Source organism: Ipomoea nil, unplaced genomic scaffold, assembly GCF_001879475.1.
Source record: "Ipomoea nil cultivar Tokyo-kokei standard unplaced genomic scaffold, Asagao_1.1 scaffold2144, whole genome shotgun sequence".
In the NCBI taxonomy this organism is placed as follows: domain Eukaryota; kingdom Viridiplantae; phylum Streptophyta; class Magnoliopsida; order Solanales; family Convolvulaceae; genus Ipomoea; species Ipomoea nil.
Window position 1 is genome coordinate 2,731,894 of NW_017618572.1, and position 23,308 is coordinate 2,755,201.

Genomic DNA, 23,308 nt, shown 5'->3' on the forward strand with positions numbered 1-23,308 from the left:
GCCAGAACCAAACATGTTGAGATTGACTTCCACTTTGTTCGGGACAAGGTTGCCTCCGGGGACTTGGACGTTAATTTTGTGTCTACTAAGGATCAGCTGGCAGACATTTTCACCAAGCCGTTGCCGGGGCCTCGTTTTTCAACTCTCCGTGACAAGCTCAATGTTGTGGCTCACCACCCTTTTGCTTGAGGGGGTGTGTCAGCAATATTAATATTATAAGTTACATATATATATATATATATATATATATATATACTAGTTAAGACACAAGGGCTATGAGTACTAGCACCAATTTTGACTTAATTATTATCTAGCCTAAATATATGACAAGGACACAAGGGCTTTTAATCTTGCTATGTTGGAAAAAAAGGCATGGCATTTTCTAACAAATCCAGGAACGCTTGCAGGAAAAATTTATAAGGCAAGATATTACCCCACAAGCAGTTTTACTGATGCTACTATTGGGAATTGCCCAAGTTATTGTTGGAGAAGTATTACGGCGGCACATGCAATGGTAGTCTCTGGGGTGCGTAGGAGAATTGAAAATGGGCAGACGACTTTGATATGGGGACACCCGTGGCTACCAGATAACCCTAGCCCCTTAATCCAAACAGAGATGCCAGAAGAGTTAAGAGAGGCACGGGTCGCGGGTTTGATTGATTTACAAACACATACATGAGATCCACATATTTTATCTAACCTGTTTATTCCTGAAGATGTGAACCAGATAAGTATGATCCCTGTTAGTCCTGACTATGAGGACTCGTGGTATTGGATGGGTGACCCAAAGGGGACATACACTGTGAAGAATGCCTATAGGCGTATTGTTGGGAACTATGAGAATAATCCAGCTGTGTTTGATAAATGAGTTTTGATGTGGAAATTAAAAGTCCCTCCCAAGTGGAAGACATTTTTGTGGAGAGTCATATGTGATATTTTACCCACAACCACTAATTTGATTATTAAAAGGGTTGAGGTGGATCCAATATTCCCAATGTGTGCTTTAGATCATGAAGATGTGTTACATGCTTTAGTGCTCTGTGAATATTCTACACTTGTTTGGAATATAACACAATTGCCTATCACTAATATTATTACAGATTCGTTTCAACATGGCTAAAAGGGGCATTGGCGGTCTTAACGGAGGAGCAAACCCGGTTATTGGTAGCCGTGTTATACCATATTTGGAGGAGCCACAACTTAGCCGTTTGGAAGGGGTCTATGATGCGACCTGCCGATGTCGGCAGAATGGCAGCCGCATCTTTGCAGGCCTACGGCGCTGCCCGATACCGCCAAACGCAGCTGGCTCCGGCGCCACCCACCGGAACGGACGGCAACGGTCCAAGATGCTATGTGGACGCGGGTTTCCGTCACGACACGGGAGAGGCCACGTACAGTATAGTACTTATTGCATCGGAGGGCTCTTTTGTGGCAGCAAAAAATGGCAAATTACCTGTTTGTTTCTCACCGCTTACGGTGGAGGCACATGCATATAAGGAGGCACTGTCCTGGCTACTAGAACGGAACGACACATCAGTAAGTCTACTCACGGATTGCATGGTATTAAGTACAACTATGCGGCACCATGACACACCAATTCATTCGTATGTTGGGGTCACAATTGATCAATGCAGAACACTTATGTCTTTGTTTAGTCGTATTTCGTTAAATTATGTCACTATACAGGTTAATTTACATGCGCAAACTTTAGCTTCCTTAGCTTTTACACAAGATCAGCCTATGTACTGGGATTCTATCCCTCCTGACGCTATTACGGCTTTGATTCATTAATACAATCGCCAGATTGGTTTTTCAAAAAAATTAAAACAAATGACTAATCAACAAGCAAGGCAACCTGGGGAAACCAATAAAAATTAAGTAAATTAATTAACTAGTAATTAAATAAAGGGTAGTTGAATCTATGAATCCCCTTAAGCGATCATTGATCATATCATAATAAATAAATTCTAACAACAATTGTATATCCAAAGACCGTGAGATCTCCTAATTTGTGTTTTTATTTTATTTAAAGAGTATCAACAATTAACATATAGGTTGATTAACTAGAATCTCTTCTCAATTAAAAACTTCAAGACTGAACAATTTGACTTGAACAAAGATGATTGATGTCATACTACATTTAGGGTTGCAATTCCTTCCTTTTAATCATGTGGGATCTACACATACAAATGATATCCCTGTCAGAAAATTTATACAACAATGAATCATGAATTTAATAAGACAGTAATTATTAATTCAAGGTCTCATACTACGGTTGATCATAAATTCAAGAACTACATGTTTAGCCTCTGAACATTGAGGCAAAAATGAAATAAACGATAAACGAATTGAAGAACATAGAAAAACACATTTAATCTACAAAGAAATCTTGACTCCAAGCTTTCCCAAAATATAAAGATGTCTTCTAGAGAATGGTTAAAACTATCAAAAATTTCTTGAAATCTTTGGTTGATCGGAAAGCCCGTAAAAGGATGAAAAACGCGACTTAATTAAATAGAGTTCTCAACTATTGACATGCCCTCGACACGACTATATCGATTGACGTGTCAAAATTTACTGAGCTAGGCGACAAAACCTTGTCACGGTGATGTGACTGATGTCCTTGACGTGGCGAAAATTAAACCTTTGAAAATAAAAAGTTGACTAATAAAAATTTTTACCTTAATCTCTAAAAATTAAAAATGCTAGCTGTGGGGTTCGAACCCACGTGCACTTATGTGCAAAAGATCTTAAGTCTTCCCCCTTAACCTCTCGGGCAAACTAGCCAATCCATCTATTTTTGTTATTTTAAATTTACTTTTTTTCCTTTGTCGCAATTGTTGAAATTTCACTTTTCATATTTATTGTTTTAAAGTTATTTATTTTCTTTTTATTCCAATTGCAACCGCAAATTATATCATAGATCATACCAAGGTCTACTTTGCATCGTAGACCTTGGTCTAAAACCACGTCATTAAGGGTATCAACTAATACATTATGTTTAATAACATTTATTTTATACTATTTTTCATAATAATTGATCTATATGATACATCTATATTTTAATGCACATAAACACTATATCATATTTATTTATATCCACTCTGTAGTATGTATATAATATTTCTTCTATGTGCGTGTTTAAAATTTAAAAAAATAAAATCTTAATATCCATAAATATGACCTTATTTGTGGTAGCACAAATTTTAGTTTCCTATTTCAAAACGATATTACTTTTATTAAAATGTACATTTTATTAATAGTTGATCTATTATGTATGAGAGAAAATTTCTCTCTACTTTAAAAATTTAAATACAAAAATTTCATTATCTAATCAATCTTTTAGGGAAAGAGTTAATATTTTAAAATATCAATGAGAATTTACAAGATGAATAATTTACATATTATAACAATTGAGGTCTTAATCATATACACAAGGAAAACTTATAAATTTGTATGCTATAATTTCATTGCATCTCTTTAATTACTCTACAACAATATAAGTAAGTCTATTATAATCATGTCACTTTAAATAAAATAAATTAAGTTTTACTAACTTATCGAAATCGCATTAAGAAGACTTAATTTATTTTAATATGAAAATTGTTAGGACATAATTTTTATTCTGGATTTTAACTATCTACAACAATACTCTTGTTTACTACTACTTTTATTGAAATATATATATATATATATATATATATATATATATATATATATATATATATATATATATATATATATATATATATATATATATATATATATATATATATATATATATATATATATATATATATGCACGAATATATATACTAGTTAAGACACAAGGGCTGCGAGTACTAGCACCAATTAAGAACAAGGTCTCATACTACGGTTGATCATAAATTCAAGAACCACATGTTTAGCCTCTGAACATTGAGGCAAAAATGAAATAAACGATAAACGAATTGAAGAACATAGAAAAACACATTTAATCTACGAAGAAATCTTGACTCCAAGCCTTCCCAAAATATAAAGATGTCTTCTAGAGAGTGGTTGAAACTATCAAAAATGTCTTGGATCATTTTCTTGAAATCTGTGGTCGATCGGAAAGCCCGTAAAAGGATTAAATGTTGGAAAAAATAGCTTAAAATGGCATAAAATGGCATATTAAGTGGCTATTTTGTGGTACAATTATCAGTGAGGTCCACTTCCGATTTGGGTCGGGTCAAAGTGGATTCGGGTTCTTCATAGTGAGACGAAGAGATTGATATATTGTACGCTCAAAACGGATAATGGGTGAATGAGATATTGATTCTCAAAGTAGACCCATTTGAGTTGGAAAATGAAGGGAAAAGGTGAGCTTTTGTCCCACATTGGTGTGGGAAGAGAATTTTCCCCACTATTTATACATGAGCTCTTTTTAAGCTTATTAAATTGTATAGCATACAGAGAGCTCTTTTTTGAATTAACACCCATGTTAATGGTTGATGTTACAAGAGTTGAAGGGATGCCCCTAAATGCCATAATAAAGGCTATTCACTCCTCATTCCCTATATAAGAAGGGGTAGAGTGCAGCAGAATTTTTCTAAGGGAAAAAGTAACAAAAACACACAAGAAAAATAATTTTTCCAAGCCACAAAATACCTCTGCTTCTACTCCATTCTTGAAGCTGTGTTTTGCCCGTGCTCTCGTTCGCCGGGTTCGTTCGTTTGGGTGCTCAAACGTCGAACCGTTGTACGTTTTATCCTGGGAGACCTAGGCCACAACGCTCCTAGCACTTTTGGGAGGTGGCAAATAAGGTTTTAAGGAAAGAAAGACACTCGCCTAACTTGTACATTTCTCTCTTCCTTCTTCTTCTTTCTTGTTTTGGATTATGCTTTTAAGCAAAAATCCGTTCTCCCTCTTTTGATATATTAGTTAGATTGGACTTATAATCCAAGGATTATTAGTTTCAATTTGGTTAATATATATTGGTATATCTTTTTCGTAGATATACATGTATATATAACCTTTGGATCCGTTTATATATATTTGTGTGTATATATATATGTCGGGTAAATATCCAATAATATTTTATATACTTGTGTGTGTATATATAAATATTTTTTTTGGGATATTAAATCGATTGTGGTTCATTATCACCAACAATCTTAAAACCTTATAATTTTTAATAATGAACATCTCGATGGATTCCAAAAGTGTTGGATCCGTGAATGTTGCCGGAGGTGCACATTCAAATGGTCAGAACGGCAACGATGTTGCACATTCTGTGATGCCGGTTGACGGCGGCAACGTTGGAAATAATATTTCCATGGGAGTTGCAAAGACACACGATGGTGCTCTGGAGAACGTTGGTTCACGATCCGGTAGACCTGTGGCTCGTGGCACACAATTGGTACCTATTGTGTTGCCTAGTAGATCGGCTGAAAGCCACGAAGGATCCTATGATGGTGTAATGACTACATGGTCGGAGGACTATGGTAGTGTTACCAATGATTTCAACCGTAATCGAAAGAAACTCAAGCGGAAGCTTAGCTTTCAAGAAGATTACGAGAAGAAGGAGAAATGCCACTACAAAGCGAACCGTCATCCTAGTGAAAAGGTTGAGGACAACTTCGCTATGTTTAAAACATGTGGATGGTTGGACGAGTGAGGTCACAACCGAGGTACCCCCGATGTGCGCTATGGACCACCCGTTGTGGAGTGGACGGTTGAGAATGGAACAAGGCACACGGGTTCGAAGGACTACTACATAGGAATAATGGAAATTGGTTTCCAATGTAATTTTTCCTATTTATTTATTTGTTAAATAAATGTTGTAGTATCCTTGTGATACATTTTATTGTTGAATAAAATGAATTGTTTCATTTGCGTGTTTTGAACTTTGTATATTTTAAAATATTCTTGTGTGATATTTTTAATATATATAAGATTCAATATGGGTGCGTGGTGCATCACGGAGCATTATTTGGAAAATGCTAAAATGGCTTAACGGCCGGAACGAAATGTAACAAGCGTGTTACATGTTCGAAATCCCGTAAAGAACTTCGGTTCAGGTTCATGTAGAACGATAAGGATTTCAAGGATCAATTTGTCAAAAATTGGGATAACTATATAATCGTGAGCGTCACAACTCAAGTGTTGAATATTTTATATAATATTCTAAGAACGATTATATGAGTTTGGTTCAACTAGTTTTGGAAATTTGGTTGATTTGGTTTTTTTAATTGTGTTATAATTAACTTGATCAAAAATTCCAAGTTATACTAGTATATTTAAATTTGAGACAAATTGTGTTTTGGTAGATAGTGCTTTTGTAGGACTAATGGAAAGTGCAATTTAATTTGGCACTTTGAAGTGCGAATTAAAACACTGTAACAGTGCTATTAAGCACTAGGTAGAGTGCCTAATTAGGCACTTTCGGCCACTTGGTGGCTGCACCTTTAGGTGTTGAAAACTTAAGCAATTGGTTCTTTGGTAATAGCAATAAAGGTGCTAGATTATGATTGGTCTTAATGTTAATTTACGTAGCTTAAACCTTTCGTATGTGGCTAATTAAATTTAGCGTTGTAAAAGTGCTATGTGATTAGCACGAAAGGAGGTTTGGTTAATTGTATAATTAACTAATAATCCTTGTGCTAGGTAGCACTAAAATTATAAATTAAGAAACCGAATGTTGCTAGGAGTTTATAATTTAAGGCAATAGAATATTGCTTTGGAATCGATGCGTTAGTTTGGCAGCATTGATTTGTGCCTTGTGTAGCATGTTTCGTGCTTCACTATTAAGCACTGATTCGTGCTTCAATTTCGGAAGCACTGATTCGGGTTTGTGGCCTTTCGGTCAAAACTGAATGGATTCGTAAGTGCTGATCTGTTCGCACCTACGAGATGTGCTAATGTGTAGCACATGTCTATTCTTTATAAGAATAAAAGGATAACCAAATTAATTGTGGATGTTGGTCCCAAAAGAGGTAAGGTGAAAGTCTAGAGGGGGGGTGAATAGACTTTCAAACTTTTTCGCACAGCACAACAATTGCTAAGCCAGAGATAAACCAAAACTCATAACTAGATTGTTAGAGTATGGTGCACAGCGGAAATAATTAAACATAAAGTGTGTGTGAGATTGTGTGAGCAGTATATCTTCGTGAGAGCAAATATGTAAAGAGCGGTATGTAAAGAAAGCAGTAAAGAACACAAGACAATTATAGTGGTTCGCGAGGTGGTGTAATCCTCCTACTCCACTTGCTCTTTTCTCCAAGAGCCAATTCACTATATCTACCACACCTTGGTTCCAAGATACAATGAATTCCGTGATCTAGTGCTTTGATCACAAAGCCCGCACTAATCACGCCCAGTGACACCACACTGCTGCTTCGGGTTTCACGTCGCCGCGCTACTATCCCAGGATTTCACGACTCCGCGTTACTTTCCCCCCGTCTTCCACACTCCGGTAGAAACGTATCCCGTGATCTGGTGCTTTGATCACCAAGCCCACACCAATCACGCCCAGTGCCTCCGACACTGCTGCTTCGGATCTCACAGCTCCGTGTGACAATCCAGGATTTCACAGCTCCGTGCTACTTTCCTCCCTTCTCTTGTTTTGCTCCAAAACAAGTGTTGTCTTGCTTCCAACTTCTGAGACTCTGTAGTTGATCTTCAATGATGCGCAGGTCTCTTTGATGAAGATAAACACTCTGGAAAGATTTCTCCTGATAGCTCTGAGTGTTTTCTCTCTTTGAATATATCAAGTAAAGCACTTGATATTTTTGCTCTGCTTTGCTCTGTTTAAGAACTCTCTGAATATTTCTCTTTTGAAGCTCTCTGAGTTCTTTTTCTCACACATGAAGATTTTAGCTCTTAGAATTTTTAGTTCTCTGCTCTTTGCTCGTTATTCCCCCTTTCTTCAAGTCTTCATATCTTCATCATTTTATAGCTGGTAATGAGAATCTGTCCGTTGGAAAAAGACGCTCTCATTTTTGAAATCTTGTATCTTTTGTCAGAGATCTTATCTTATCTTCTGCAAAAATGTCAGAAAGAGATAAGCTAGCCGTTGATGGAGTTTCATCTCCATGTAAATGAGCTCCCAAACTTCATCTGATATTCCTCTGGTTTTACGTTGAGTGGAAATATCTGGGTCTCAGTTTTGGTGTAGAATGGCTTCTCTGATCAGCTCTAAAGTGGTCCTTGTATCTTTGGGATTCAAAAATAATCTTTATTTTAATCCCATACTAGTTAGACTAGTATTTTCCTTGTGAGAATATTTTTCACTGTAAGTTCTGCTTCATCTTCTTCATTCTCACGTCTGGGTGTTCTCAGACTTCAAACTGGCTTTGAACTTCCACCCAATTTGAATTTCTCCTTTGTAATTGACACCCAATTTCAATTGGCTTGTAATTGGCACCCAAATTGAATTTCTCCTTTGTAATTGGCTCCCAATTGACTTTGACTTGCAATTGGCTCCCAACATCTCCTGGTGCTCCAATTACGGACTTCTCTTTGAATTTCATCTCAATTCAATTGCTCCAATCTGAATTGCATCCCATACTACAACTTGAATTGGCTCCCAATTTCAATTCTACAACTTGAATTGATTCCCATGTGAAACTTGCTCCCAATTTCAATTTCTCTGAACTAGCTCCCAATTTCAATTTCTATGAAATCGGCTCCCAAGTGCAATTGCATCTCAATTGCCACCCAATTTCCACTTGTAATCGGCGCCCAATCTCAATTGCCAGCCAATTTCCACTTGTAATCGGCGCCCAAAGGTTAAACTAGCGCCCAACTCCATCAGATTAATTTAATTTGACTTCTCAAATTTTACCTTGTAAAATTATTGATGGTGAGTTTCAAACTTGAGCCATTTCGGATAATATATCAAGCATCATCCACTTCGTCCGTACAACTTTTGATTAAATCTCCAATCACATTTGATGTACTTCTTTCTTTCCATAGATGCTTGATCTCTAAGTCAATTTCATGCATTCTTCCAATATTAATTTTCTTCACGAAAATTCTTCTGGGATATCTTCTTTGAGTAGTAGCGACGTGAATTCATATCATTCAACTTCTTCTTCAATTTGTCATTTTCTCCAGACAAATTCTTGATTTTCGCCTTTATATCTTCTTCTTCTATTTTCATCCATTTTCCTCTGTTTTTCTCTTTTCATAATTAAATAATTTCCCGATCATGGTCTAAGACTCTACTAGACCTATGAAATAAAATTGGGGGATCTACAAATACAAATTTGGCATATCAAAACCATTACACTTTATTCCTAACAATTTCCCCCCTTTTGATAATGCCAAAACCTATACTCAGTCATTGGCTTTAAGTCTTTGAAAAATAATCTTTTTGCTCAATTTTATTTGACAAAGCCAAGATGAGTTTAACAAATGGTTTTCTAGACACAATCAAAAGAAACTTGTGAATTAAATTTTTAGACAAGCTCCTAAACGCATCTTGAATTATTTTTATTTTGATCATCATCAATTTTTAATTTTGTCGTGCGTTTGACATATTTCTTGTCTTTTAATTCACGAAAGTCTAATTACATTAAACAACTAAAATTAAAGACTCAAAATAGACCATGGGAAATTATTATTGATATATTTTGAATTTATAGAGAAATACGCAACAGAGGTTCGAAAATAGAGTATATCAGCTTAAGAGAATTTTCAGATTACCTTCTGGGTTTCTTCACACCAAAATCTTTCTTCAAAATTTCCTTGACATGTTCTCTGAGCTTGAAGAAATCATCTTTGAACTTTGCATTCTGAAATTTCTTTGTAAGCTGTCCGACCATGTAATGTCCAAAAGCTTCTTTGATATTGTTGCCCGGAAGAACTCCGTTTTCCCACCATAAGACACATTCTTCAAAGCGTCTTTCTTCTCCAAGATTCATGCCCATATTTCCGGTGAAATCTCTTAGTTCATACCACATCTCGGTTCTTTTCCTTTTGCCTTCTTCTTCTTTATTCTTCTCCGAGATCCATTGGGCTTGATCGGCTGCGGGCCATTTCTTGATCATGCTTGGTAAATTTTCTTTGGTCCATATTGTTGTCTGAGTGGCGGTACCCTTAGAGCATTCGAACCAGCCACGCTGTTCAACAACCTTCGATGTACTCGTACCAAGACTAGGATTCGCGAACTGAGCAAAACCAATCTGAGATGGTCCTTGTGAGGATTGTCCGCGGCTTCGGCCTCTACCTTGAGTAGACACTACTGGCTGTTGTTGACTTCCAAGAATAAATTCTTGTTGTTGCAAAGCCAAGTGACTGAGAATTTCTTCCCCCCTTTTGGCGTTATCAACAAAAAATGCAAGGGTCTTAAAATCTCGGTCTTGGTTTGCCTTCACAGTTTCAACACTGTTGTGTGTTTCAATAGAAACGGTTTGCACGTTGTCAAGCTTGTTTGTTGTAACTGCGAGTTCAGCTTCAAGTTTGTTGATTCGGCTTTCTTGATCTTGAATCGCCTTGATTTGTCTCAAGTGACGTTCATTGTGAATCTTTTCAGCTGCTTCACGCTCCTTCTTCATGAGCTGAATGACTTCAAGTAAGCCTTTCGTCACTTCTCCTTTCAAGATTCTTTCTGCTTTGTCAATCTGAGTCTTCAAAATATTATGATGCTCCATTAACTCCTTCAGATTGACTCGGGTATCCGTGTGTTGTTGTTCTAGCATTTGGTTTTGTTCAACCAATTTTTCTCCAATTGTTTGACAAACAACATCACTGGATTCGGCAACTTTGGCAAATAAGGATGAGAATATGTCATCTTCTTGTTCATCCATCTGCACAAAATTTTGAGGGGATCCGAATGGACTTTTATTCGGATCTGTGAGAATAACTGTGTCAATAAGTTGCATCCCTTCTTCTTCAGGTGATTCGGCTTCTTGATTGAGATCACCAACCTGTTCTTCTAAGACTTCTGTTCTCGTGTAATTGTCTGCAAATAAATCTTCATTTTCTAGAACAGGGTTCATGATGTGCATGGTAGACTCGGTATTGTGTACTGGCAGTACACTGGATAAATCCTCTGTGATTTGCAGTCTACTCTCAGTAGCAACTTCTACTGCAACTTCCACTGGTATATCTCTTCTTCTTTCTTCTGACACTTGTTCTCTTATTTCTTTTTGTACTGACACTTCTCCTCTTAATCTTTTCTTCTTTTTATCCCTTTTGTAGCCATAATTTAATTTTTTTTTTAAATTCCCTTTTTATTTTATTTTTATTCATATAATTTTTTTTTTTGTATCTTTTTGGCTACGAAACTTTTGATCTTTTTATATACGTAGGGATTTTTCATTTTGTAGGAGAGAGAGGCAGAGAGAAAATAGAGATAGACAAGACCAGTAGCAAAAACTTCCATAAAATTTTATTTATCTCCTTCTTACAGAGAAGGAGAGAGAGAGAGATAGCATAACATTTCTTCAACAGGCAGAAAAGCCCGTACTCATGCAGTCTTCTGAGTCATAGCCTCCTGGTGGTGAAGGAGCATATCCCGGTCCTGAGTCACCACTGGACTCACTTTCCTCGAACATCGACCCGTTTGAGCTTGAAGATGAATAGGTTTGATTAAAAAACCTAGTAAAGTCCACTCGAGGACAGATGAACGGGTTGAGTGGCATCTGCCGAGGAGGCGGTGAAGGAGCAGGGATTTCTTGTGGCAGGGGTGCAAGAACTGGCAGACTTGGTGGAAACTTTGGGAGAGGCTCTGGTGGGGGAGGAGGTTGATAGAGCCCATCAAAACCGAAACCGGGAGGAGGTAGAACCGGTCCAAAAGTCAGTTGTTTTAAATACTGGAGATATTCTGAATTGCTCATATTCAGAATTTCAGCATATATGTCAGGTTGAACAACCGGAGAAAATTTCATGAATGGAGGCTCAGACCCTTCCACTCGGTCTTGTTCTGCCAATGGTTTCTTGGCACCATCATCTTCTTCATAGATAAAGCCCGGTTCACGCGGTGGTGATTCTGCTACAGCTTGAATTTTTGGTGACTCCTTTTCTTGCTCCCTTTCATCAGATATTAACACCAGAGGGTTGCTTGGTGTTTCTCCTGCCATTTTTCGTCCGTCCGTGCGTGTTGCCCTTCGGGGTTGTTTGAGAACTTTCTCCCAGGTTCTCTGACTTTGCTTCCTTATCTCATTTTCTTGAGACTCGCTGGACACCATCTTGCACCTGCAAAAATTCAAACAACAAAATCTTCCACAACTGGTATGTCTCGGCTGTCTCCCAATATATAGGGCGGTCAGGAGTGTAATCGGTTCACTTGCCGATGAAGAGTAAATATTGTTTGCCGTCGTTTAGAGTTTACGGGATGTGACGGATAGCGGCAAGGCTTCTCATTGCCTGAGATAGCGGTGGATGGGAAGAGATTTGATGGGCAACGGTTTAGAGGGGAGAGTTTAATGAGGGGTTTAATTGCTATGTGGGAGTCGATTGAGATTATTTAGCTGAGAGGAGGTATGGGCATGCCGATTTGAGAGAGAAAATGAATCAGTTTGGAAAGATTTGATCTAGGAGAGGATTATGGGGGGAGGTTTAGGTTGGGTGGAGGTTTAGAAAGGGTAGGAGTTTATGGGTGGAGGTTTGATGCCCAATTAAACTCTAAATTTTCCTCCTTTATCTCCTGATTTCCTTCTCAAATTCGTGTACCACAAATATAAACACACTAAAACATCTCGTTAGTAGCAAAAATTACTCCACAAATAATTAATCACACATACCAAAATATTAAACACATATACACGGCATTCCTAATTAAAATACATATAATTTGGAAATTAACACAATTAACACACATATTCCTAATTTATAATTAGAAACAGCTTTATATAAAATTTTACATCCTAAAAACAGATTTTAGAAACGAAAAATATTAACTTAAAGCATTTTAACACATTATATCATATATATGCACGAAACACATATAAAACACGGTAAATCACATTAGGCACATATATAATTAAATAAACATGGTAAATCATTTTTAGAGCAAATTGTTCATGCAAACAAGTTAGTTAACATGAACACATACTCAAAAACTGATTAACACATTAAAACATGCAATTTAAAGCAAATTAGCAAATAAATCAAGAATTGCACATTTCATCAAATTAATTTGCATGGCATATGATCTTACGTTAAATAACACATGCAAAAACACAAATAAATTCCTAACACATATTGCAATTTTATCACATAAATATTTCGAATAAAAACATGCATAGAAACACATGAAACAATTTATCCACGTAAAACAATTAATTTTGAGCACAAGTATCAATTTAAATAGAGAGTTTAAGTCCAATGATACTTAGCTCATTTCGATCATTCCCAACTTGTGCCTTAAGGTAGAAAATCTCGTTTCGCATAAAGGCTTCGTGAGAATATCAGCAACTTGGTTTTCCGTAGGGATATATTCGATCTTCAGATTTTTCTTTTCAACGTGATCCCTTATGAAATGGTGTCGAATGTCGATATGTTTGGTTCTTGAGTGAAGCACCGGATTGTGAGTGATAGCGATTGCACTAGTATTATCACAATAAATACTAACGTCATCACAATTAACTCCGTAATCCTTCAATTGTTGCTTCATCCACAAAATTTGCGTACAACAACTTCCTGCAGCAATATATTCGGCCTCGGCGGTACTAGTTGCGATGGAATTTTGCTTTTTGCTGAACCAAGAAACAAGCCTTCCCCCCAAGAACTGGCATGTCCCGGAAGTGCTTTTTCTGTCTATTTTGCAACCTACAAAATCCGCATCTGAAAAACCTGTTAGAGTAAAATCTGTACCTTTTGGATACCACAATCCAACATTGATTGTGCCTTTCAAATATCGTATGATCTTCTTTGTTGCGGTGAGGTGGCTTTCTTTTGGATTTGCTTGGAATCTTGCACACACTCCCACACAGCATAAGAAATGTCTGGCCTGCTTGCAGTAAGATATAGAAGTGAACCAATCATTCCTCTATATTTTGTTTGATCGACATCTTTTCCATCTTCATCTTTGTCCAGCCTTGTTGATGTGCTCATTGGAATTTTGATCGATGATTTTCCATCAAGGCCAAACTTCTTTATCAAGTCGCGGGTGTACTTTGCTTGATTGATGAATACTCCTTCTTTCAGTTGTTTGACTTGTAAGCCCAAGAAGTAATTCAATTCACCCATCATGCTCATTTCGAATTTATTCTGCATAAGCTTCGAAAATTTCTCACACAAAGAATTGTTAGTGCTTCCAAAAATAATATCATCAACATATATTTGCACTAATAAAATATGATCACCATCTTGAATTCTAAATAGAGTTTTGTCAACAAGGCCTTTGGTGAATCCACAGCTTATCAAGAACATTGACAAAGTATCATACCAAGCTCTAGGTGCTTGTTTCAACCCATACAATGCCTTTTTAAGTTTGTAGACTTTATCACCTTCGCCTTTTACCTCAAAACCTGGGGGTTGTTCGACATAAACTTCTTCTTCGAGTAGACCATTCAAGAATGCGCTTTTCACATCCATTTGATAAACAGTGAAATCTTTGTGTGCGGCGTAGGCTAGGAAAATTCTGATTGCTTCAAGTCGGGCTACCGGTGCAAAAGTTTCATCAAAATCAATTCCTTCTTCTTGAGAGTATCCTTTTGCAACGAGCCTTGCTTTATTCCTAACAATCACGCCTTCTTCGTTTGCTTTGTTCCGGAAGACCCATTTGGTTCCTACAACATTGTGGTTCGGCGGTCTTGGAACAAGTTCCCAAACATCATTTCTTTTGAATTGATCGAGCTCCTCTTGCATAGCATTTATCCAATCCGGATCATTGAGAGCTTCGTCAATTTCTTTTGGTTCAATCTGAGATAGATAACACGTGAACAATGCTTCCATGGTAGATGATCTTGTTTTCACGCCTTCATGAATATTCCCAATAATTAATTCTGGAGGGTGATTTTTGAGCCATCTTAAATCTGGTTGAAATGGGTGCATGGTACTGGGTGGATCCATTTGTTGTGAATTTGCAGTGTTGGTTCGAATTTCATCAATTAAATTGTCTTGAAATTGATTACCAACATCACATGCAATTTGATCATTAATTGGATCACCAACTTGTACTGCATTTCCATTCCCACGTGAGGCATCACTCCCAAAATTATTATTTAAAGAATTTCCAACTTCTTCTGGGTGAGGGATGGGATTTTCTAGAGAATTAATTTCCAACTCATCCATTCCCTGCAAAACATCATCTTCACACGTATCATTAGTATCACAAAAATCAATATGACACTTGTTACCATTTTGTGTAATTTCTTCGTCCAGAGCGCCATTTTTGATTTGTGATTTTTCATCAAATACCACGTGTATGGATTCTTCAACCACCACTGATCTTTTATTCAGAACTCTGTACGCCTTGCTGGTAGCTGAATATCCTAGAAAAATTCCTTCATCTGCACGCTCATCAAAAGCTTTTAGATGCAATTTATCATTAATATGAATAAAACATTTGCATCCAAAAATATGAAAATAACCAATATTTGGTTTTCTCCCTTTATATAGCTCGTATGGCGTCTTCTTGTACTGCTTATGGATCATGCTTCGATTTTGTGTGTAACAAGCAGTGTTGATAGCTTCCGCCCAATAGCGTTTCGGGAGACCGGCAGCACTAATCATCACTCGTGCGGCTTCTTTGAGCGTCCGGTTTCTTCTTTCGGCAACACCGTTTTGTTGCGGTGTTCTTGCGGCAGATAATTGATGAGAAATTCCATGTGAATTGCAAAAAGCTTGTATAACTCCATTCACAAACTCGGTTCCGCGATCCGTTCGTATTTTTGATATTTGCAATTCTTTCTCATTTTGTAGTTGCTTCAACAGCTTCGGTAGAACTTGCTCAACTTCATTTTTCTTCTTGAGAAACACGGTCCAAGTGTACCTGGAAAAATCATCAACAACAACGAGAGTATATTTCTTATCACTTACACTTATTGGATCAACCGGTCCAAATAAGTCCATATGTAGTAAGCTTAGCGGTCTTGACGTTGACTCGTGTGTCTTTGATTTGAATGATGATTTGATTTGCTTTCCGCGTTGGCATGCATCACACACTTGGTCCTTCTTGAAGATAATATCTGGCAAGCCTTCTACTAGATTCTTCTTTGCAAGTTGATTGATGGTCTTGAAGTTTAAGTGGTTGAGCTTTCTGTGCCATTCCTAATTAGCTTCATTCGAATTTCTGGCCATTAAGCACACTGAATCTTTGCTAGTGCTCCAATCCACAATATACATGTTCTTTCGCCGTTTTCCAGATAAAACAATCTCATTTGTGAGCTCATTTTTGATTAGGCAATTATCTTTAGAAAATTCTACAAGATAGCCTTTATCACAAAATTGACTAGTGCTCAACAAATTAAATTTTAATCCTTCAACGAAAGAAACATCTTCAATCTTCAAACCATTTTTCTTGATCGTGCCAACTCCTTTTGTAACTCCATAATTTTGATTTCCACCGAATATAACTTTTGGTCCATCAATTTCTTTGAAATTCACTAGATATGATTTATTTCTAGTCATGTGGCGTGAGCAACCACTATCGATGTACCAAACATCCTGCAAAAAAGATTAATTAACTTTAGGTACCCATACTTGCTTGGGTCCTTTACTGTTAGTGATTTTTGGTAACCAAACCCACCTTGATCTTATTGAATTAAGATGAGGCGATTTGTAACCATTAGAGACACGATAATCATAACTCACATTAGAAAATATTTTTGGCGCCGGGTTTTGAAAATTATTTTTATATTTTGGCACCTGGGAAGAGAATGGCTGCTTTGGTCTATAAAAAGCATTACATCTATTGCACAACCAATCTTTTTGAGTTGGATAAAATCTCCCAACTTTATTTCTAGAAAAGCTTCCCTCTTTTCTATGAAATCTTTTTACACTTGACTCTTTGGCATATCTTTGCTTGTAGAATTTTTGTTGCTTTGCCGTAGTATAAACTTGTTTCGGCCTTTCAACATTCAACTTTGCATTTGTTTGATAGCCAAGTCCTTGTCTCATCGTGCTATTCTGACTTTTAACAAATTTTACCAATTGAACTTTATTATTTAAAGTAGTAGTAGAATTAGTCAGATTTTGAGGGGTTTGAGAACATGTGGAGTCATAACCAATTCCAGTTCTATCTCCTGATGGCTTTTGCATGCTCACCATTTTATCTATTATTTTAGACGAATTAGTGAACGTAGCAATAGTAGCTCTAAGATTATGTTTTCTAACCTCTCTTGCTTTACACTCTTCTTGAAGATGAATATTTTCATTCTTCAATTTACTCACTTCAAGTAAAGCATCTTGCAATTTTTTATTCATTTCTTCTTTTTCAAGAATTAGAATATTATTGCGCTCCTTGAGTTGAGGATGAGTGAGCATAATCTCTTGACAATCTCGCATTAGATTATCAATAGATTCACGAGAAAAAGAGGAATTAACAAAATTGAAAGAATTAGAACTTACCTCTTCTTCCTCTGCGTCAAGAGGCATAAGACAATCTTCACTTGTACTCAACTCCATTAGCTTGCATATTAGCGCCGTATCATCGTCCGAATATGAGCTTTCATCGCTTGATGATGAATCCTCCGAATCATCATTTTCGTTTGGTTCGTTGCCAACGAGAGCTTTTCTTTTGTCGCGCTTGAACCTTTTGCTTTCGAATTTGTTCGGCGTAGATTCAACATTTTTGCCTTGATACTTGCTAACGATCGGATACGGACAATTTATTTTAAAATGTCCGGGTTTGCGGCAATTGTAGCACAAATCCTTATTTTCTTCGACTTTTTCTTCTTGTGTTATGCGAGAGATGAATTTTCCACGAGCAGAATTTTTGTTGTCTCCTTTTCGCATAAACCTTCTAAACTTTTTGACAAAAAGAGCAAATTGTTCGTCAGTCATAAAATCAACATTATTTTCTACTGACCTGGAGGTTGACGGTTGTTCGGCCATTAGAGCAGAATTTCGAGCTTCATGAACATCATCATCTTTGGCCTTCATTTCGAACTCATATGCTTTTAGATCACTAAATAATTTGTCTGTTGACAACATTCTTAGATCTCGGTGATCGCGCATAGCCGTAACCTTCATATCCCATGCAGATGGTAAGCCTCGTAGGATTTTGAGATTAATTTCTTTTTGGCTAATATTTTTGCCAAGATCACTAATCTCTCCAAGAACTTTGATCATTCGAGCTTCCATGTCTGCAACACTTTCATTTGAAAGCATTTTGAAATCTTCGAACTTCTTCATGGCGATTGTGAGCTTATTGTCTTTTTCTTGTTCATCTCCTTCGCCAATCTTGATGAGAGTTTCCCATATTTCTTTGGCAGTGGCACACTTTCAGATCTTCGGAAATATTGTATCATCTACGGCTTTGAATAGAATATCCTTGGCAATATTGTCAAGATTATTCCGCGTTCTATTGTCCGATGTCCATTCCGGTTTTGGCTTTTGTACGTACTGTGGAGCATCCGGGGATATAACAAACGCCGTATTGACTTTTAATATTTCTATAGGGCCAGTGGAAATAACTTCCCACATTTCATCGTGTAAAGCCGATAAGTGTACCTGCATACGAACTTTCCAATCATCAAATTTATCAAGAGAGAATAATAGATTTTGAGCTAAATCTTTCTTCATCATCATCACGTGAGATATGAAAGATTAATCCAATTCACACACTTTGTAGAATGGATCAGCCTAGCAGTCAAAAACAGTTAACCCAGTTGGGCAACGTGTTTAAATACCAAAGATTGGTATAAACTGACTCAAATAGGCTACAGGCTCTGATACCAATTGTTGGTATCAGTTTAAAAAGAGATTGACTCAGATAGGCAGCCTGCTCTGATACCAATTGTTGGTCCCAAAAGAGGTAAGGTGAAAGTCTAGAGGGGGGGGGGGGGGGGGGGGTGAATAGACTTTCAAACTTTTTCGCACAGCACAACAATTGCTAAGCCAGAGATAAACCAAAACTCATAACTAGATTGTTAGAGTATGGTGCACAGCGGAAATAATTAAACAAAAAGTGTGTGTGAGATTGTGTGAGCAGTATATCTTCGTGAGAGCAAATATGTAAAGAGCGGTATGTAAAGAAAGCAGTAAAGAACACAAGACAATTATAGTGGTTCGCGAGGTAGTGTAATCCTCCTACTCCACTTGCTCTTTTCTCCAAGAGCCAATTCACTATATCTACCACTCCTTGGTTCCAAGACACAATGAATTCCGTGATCTAGTGCTTTGATCACAAAGCCCGCACTAATCACGCCCAGTGACACCACACTGCTGCTTCGGGTTTCACGTCGCCGCGCTACTATCCCAGGATTTCACGACTCCGCGTTACTTTCCCCCCGTCTTCCACACTCCGGTAGAAACGTATCCCGTGTTCTGGTGCTTTGATCACCAAGCCCACACCAATCACGCCCAGTGCCTCCGACACTGCTGCTTCGGATCTCACAGCTCCGTGTGACAATCCAGGATTTCACAGCTCCGTGCTACTTTCCTCCCTTCTCTTGTTTTGCTCCAAAACAAGTGTTGTCTTGCTTCCAACTTCTGAGACTCTGTAGTTGATCTTCAATGATGCACAGGTCTCTTTGATGAAGATAAACACTCTGGAAAGATTTCTCCTGATAGCTCTGAGTGTTTTCTCTCTTTAAATATATCAAGTAAAGCACTTGATATTTTTGCTCTGTTTTGCTCTGTTTAAGAACTCTCTGAATATTTCTCTTTTGAAGCTCTCTGAGTTCTTTTTCTCACACTTGAAGATTTTAGCTCTTAGAATTTTTAGCTCTCTGCTCTTTGCTCGTTATTCCCCCTTTCTTCAAGTCTTCATATCTTCATCATTTTATAGCTGGTAATGAGAATCTGTCCGTTGGAAAGAGACGCTCTCATTTTTGAAATCTTGTATCTTTTGTCAGAGATCTTATCTTATCTTCTGCAAAAATGTCAGAAAGAGATAAGCTAGCCGTTGATGGAGTTTCATCTCCATGTAAATGAGCTCCCAAACTTCATCTGATATTCCTCTGGTTTTACGTTGAGTGGAAATATCTGGGTCTCAGTTTTGGTGTAGAATGGCTTCTCTGATCAGCTCTGAAGTGGTCCTTGTATCTTTGGGATTCAAAAATAATCTTTATTTTAATCCCATACTAGTTAGACTAGTATTTTCCTTGTGAGAATATTTTTCACTGTAAGTTCTGCTTCATCTTCTTCATTCTCACGTCTGGGTGTTCTCAGACTTCAAACTGGCTTTGAACTTCCACCCAATTTGAATTTCTCCTTTGTAATTGACACCCAATTTCAATTGGCTTGTAATTGGCACCCAAATTGAATTTCTCCTTTGTAATTGGCTCCCAATTGACTTTGACTTGCAATTGGCTCCCAACATCTCCTGGTGCTCCAATTACTTCTCAATGTTGACTTCGAAATTGGACTTCTCTTTGAATTTCATCTCAATTCAATTGCTCCTCAATGTCTTCTTTTAATTGGTCCCCAATCTGAATTGCAATTTCATCTCAATTCAATTGCTCCTCAATGTCTTCTTTTAATTGGTCCCCAATCTGAATTGCAATTTCATCTCAATTCAATTGCTCCTCAATGTCTTCATTTCATCAATCTGAATTGCAATTTCATCTCAATTCAATTGCTCCTCAATGTCTTCTTTTAATTGGTCCCCAATCTGAATTGCAATTTCATCTCAATTCAATTGCTCCTCAATGTCTTCATTTCATCTCAATGTCTTCTTTTAATTGGTCCCCAATCTGAATTGCATCCCATACTACAACTTGAATTGGCTCCCAATTTCAATTCTACATTGGGAGATTGGTCCCCAATCTGAATTGCATCCCATACTACAACTTGAATTGGCTCCCAATTTCAATTCTACATTGGCTCCCAACTTGAATTGATTCCCATGTGAACAACTTGAATTGGCTCCCAATTTCAATTCTACATTGGCTCCCAACTTGAATTGATTCCCATGTGAAACTTTCTCCCAATTTCAATTTCTCTGAACTAGCTCCCAATTTCAATTTCTATGAGATCGGCTCCCAAGTGCAATTGCATCTCAATTGCCACCCAAGTGAAATTGCTTCCCAATAATTTCCACTTGTAATCGGCGCCCAAAGCTTAAACTAGCGCCCAACTCCATCAGATTAATTTAATTTGACTTCTCAAATTTTACCTTGTAAAATTGTTGATGGTGAGTTTTGAACTTGAGCCATTTAAGATAATATATCAAGCATCATCCACTTCGTCCATACAGCTTTTGATTAAATCTCCAATCACATTTGATGTACTTCTTTCTTTCCATAGATGCTTGATCTCTAAGTCAATTTCATGCATTCTTCCAATATTAATTTTCTTCACGAAAATTCTTCTGGGATATCTTCTTTGAGTAGTAGCGACGTGAATTCATATCATTCAACTTCTTCTTCAATTTGTCATTTTCTCCAGACAAATTCTTGATTTTCGCCTTTATATCTTCTTCTTCTATTTTCATCCATTTTCCTCTGTTTTTCTCTTTTCATAATTAAATAATTTCCCGATCATGGTCTAAGACTCTACTAGACCTATGAAATAAAATTGGGGGATCTACAAATACAAATTTGGCATATCAAAACCATTACACTTTATTCCTAACAGTGGATTAATGCGATTATGAACGATCGATGTGGTGAACGTGAAACACCTATTGGTGATTTCGGCGCAAGCGTTGGTATTGCACTCGAGAGTACGGTACGGTATTCACCTCAATCGAACGTTGTTGCCGAACATGAATATCAAGACGTTGATAAGTTCGGGTCTACCTCAAAGTATGTGAGGTGAGACAATACTTTGGACTAGTAAGTACCTTTTAAATAAGGTTACCCGCATGAAATTCTTACGAATTGTGGGTACGTAGGAAATTTTCCTACTAATGCCTGAAATGTGGGGGTGTCTTGCCAAAGGTGTGTATTGGTTCTTAGTACACGAGTCCTATAGTTTGGATGTACGTAAGAACACAATAAATTGAATCAAGTAATTCATCGTTCTTTGAAGATGTATTTTTGTGAAGGTTCAATATCGAACCTTGCACGTTGAAAGGAACTTTCGGCGAAGCTATGGTTGAAGGGTATGAAAGAGAACCCGAGCTCAAACTAGACGTAGCAAGAGAGCTAGGATTGAACAATCCTTTGGTCTAGATTTCTAACGAACATGCTAGAATCTGACGCACATATTCTAACTTGTTTACTAGAAAATAAATTGAATTTTCTGACATGGTTGTTAGAAAAAAGAGCCTCGAACGTATGTAGAAGTGGTGACTTTTACAGATAGACCAACCCGAGAGAGGCTACCGAGAGTGAAGTAGATTCTATCTTAGAGAATCATATTTGGAACTGGTTGTTCTTCCTCCAGGTTGTAAAACCTCGGGATCCAAAGTGGATCACTAGTCGGAAGATAAAACCGGTTGATTATATTGAAGTAAAATGGCCAGGCCTGTAATTGTAGATTACATGCAACGCGGGTGCCACGGTTACTTCGATATAGATATTCTCTTGTGATAAGAATAAAATCCATTAGTATGATACTTGCCAAAGCCGTTTAGCAAGACTTGGAAGTTCATCAAAATGGATATATCGCTTTCTTAGTAGACATGGAACGACCTGAGGGTTTGTGGTTCCACGATGTGAAAAGAAAGTGTGTAATTGGTGAGATCATTGTATGGTTCGAAACGATTGCCTCAGTATTTGGCATGTAAGATTTTATCATACAATGATGTGTAACGAGTTTAGTATAAACAAATGTGATAAATGTCTACGTAATGCGTACGATAGACGAGGTTATCACTGTTTGTCTATACACGATAAAACTCAACGTGGGCAGTAACGATCAAATGATCAATTCTACCTTGAACATGTTAAATTTGATATTTGACATGAAGGATATGGGGGTTGGCAGATTTAATCCTCGGGATAAAAATTGTGAGAAGACCGTATGGTCTCGTGTTAAGCCAATCTCATTGTGTTGATTAAATCCTTGCAAAGGACGTTAATCAAGTGGCTTGGACACCGTTAGATACTAACGTACAACTAGCCGATAATCACGGAGATTGTATTTCTCACGGAGAATACATTTAGATTATCGGTATTTTAATTGTATCAAATGGGTTGTACTAGGCCGGATATTGCCTTTGCGGTTAACGAACTCGGTAGACATACGAGTAGCCCTAGTGTGGCGCACTAGAAGGCAATAGCAGTTATGAGATACTTAAGGTATGCTCGTGACTTTGGACTACACAACGTGGGATATCTAGTCG

General features: G+C 37.3%; 1 non-coding gene across 1 annotated transcript; it reads right to left on the reverse strand.

Moving 5' to 3' along the window:
- Positions 1-2,703: 2,703 nt before the first annotated feature.
- TRNAL-UAA lies at positions 2,704-2,786 on the reverse strand. The gene has a single exon. It is a non-coding gene; the product is annotated as a tRNA-Leu (tRNA).
- Positions 2,787-23,308: the final 20,522 nt, after the last annotated feature.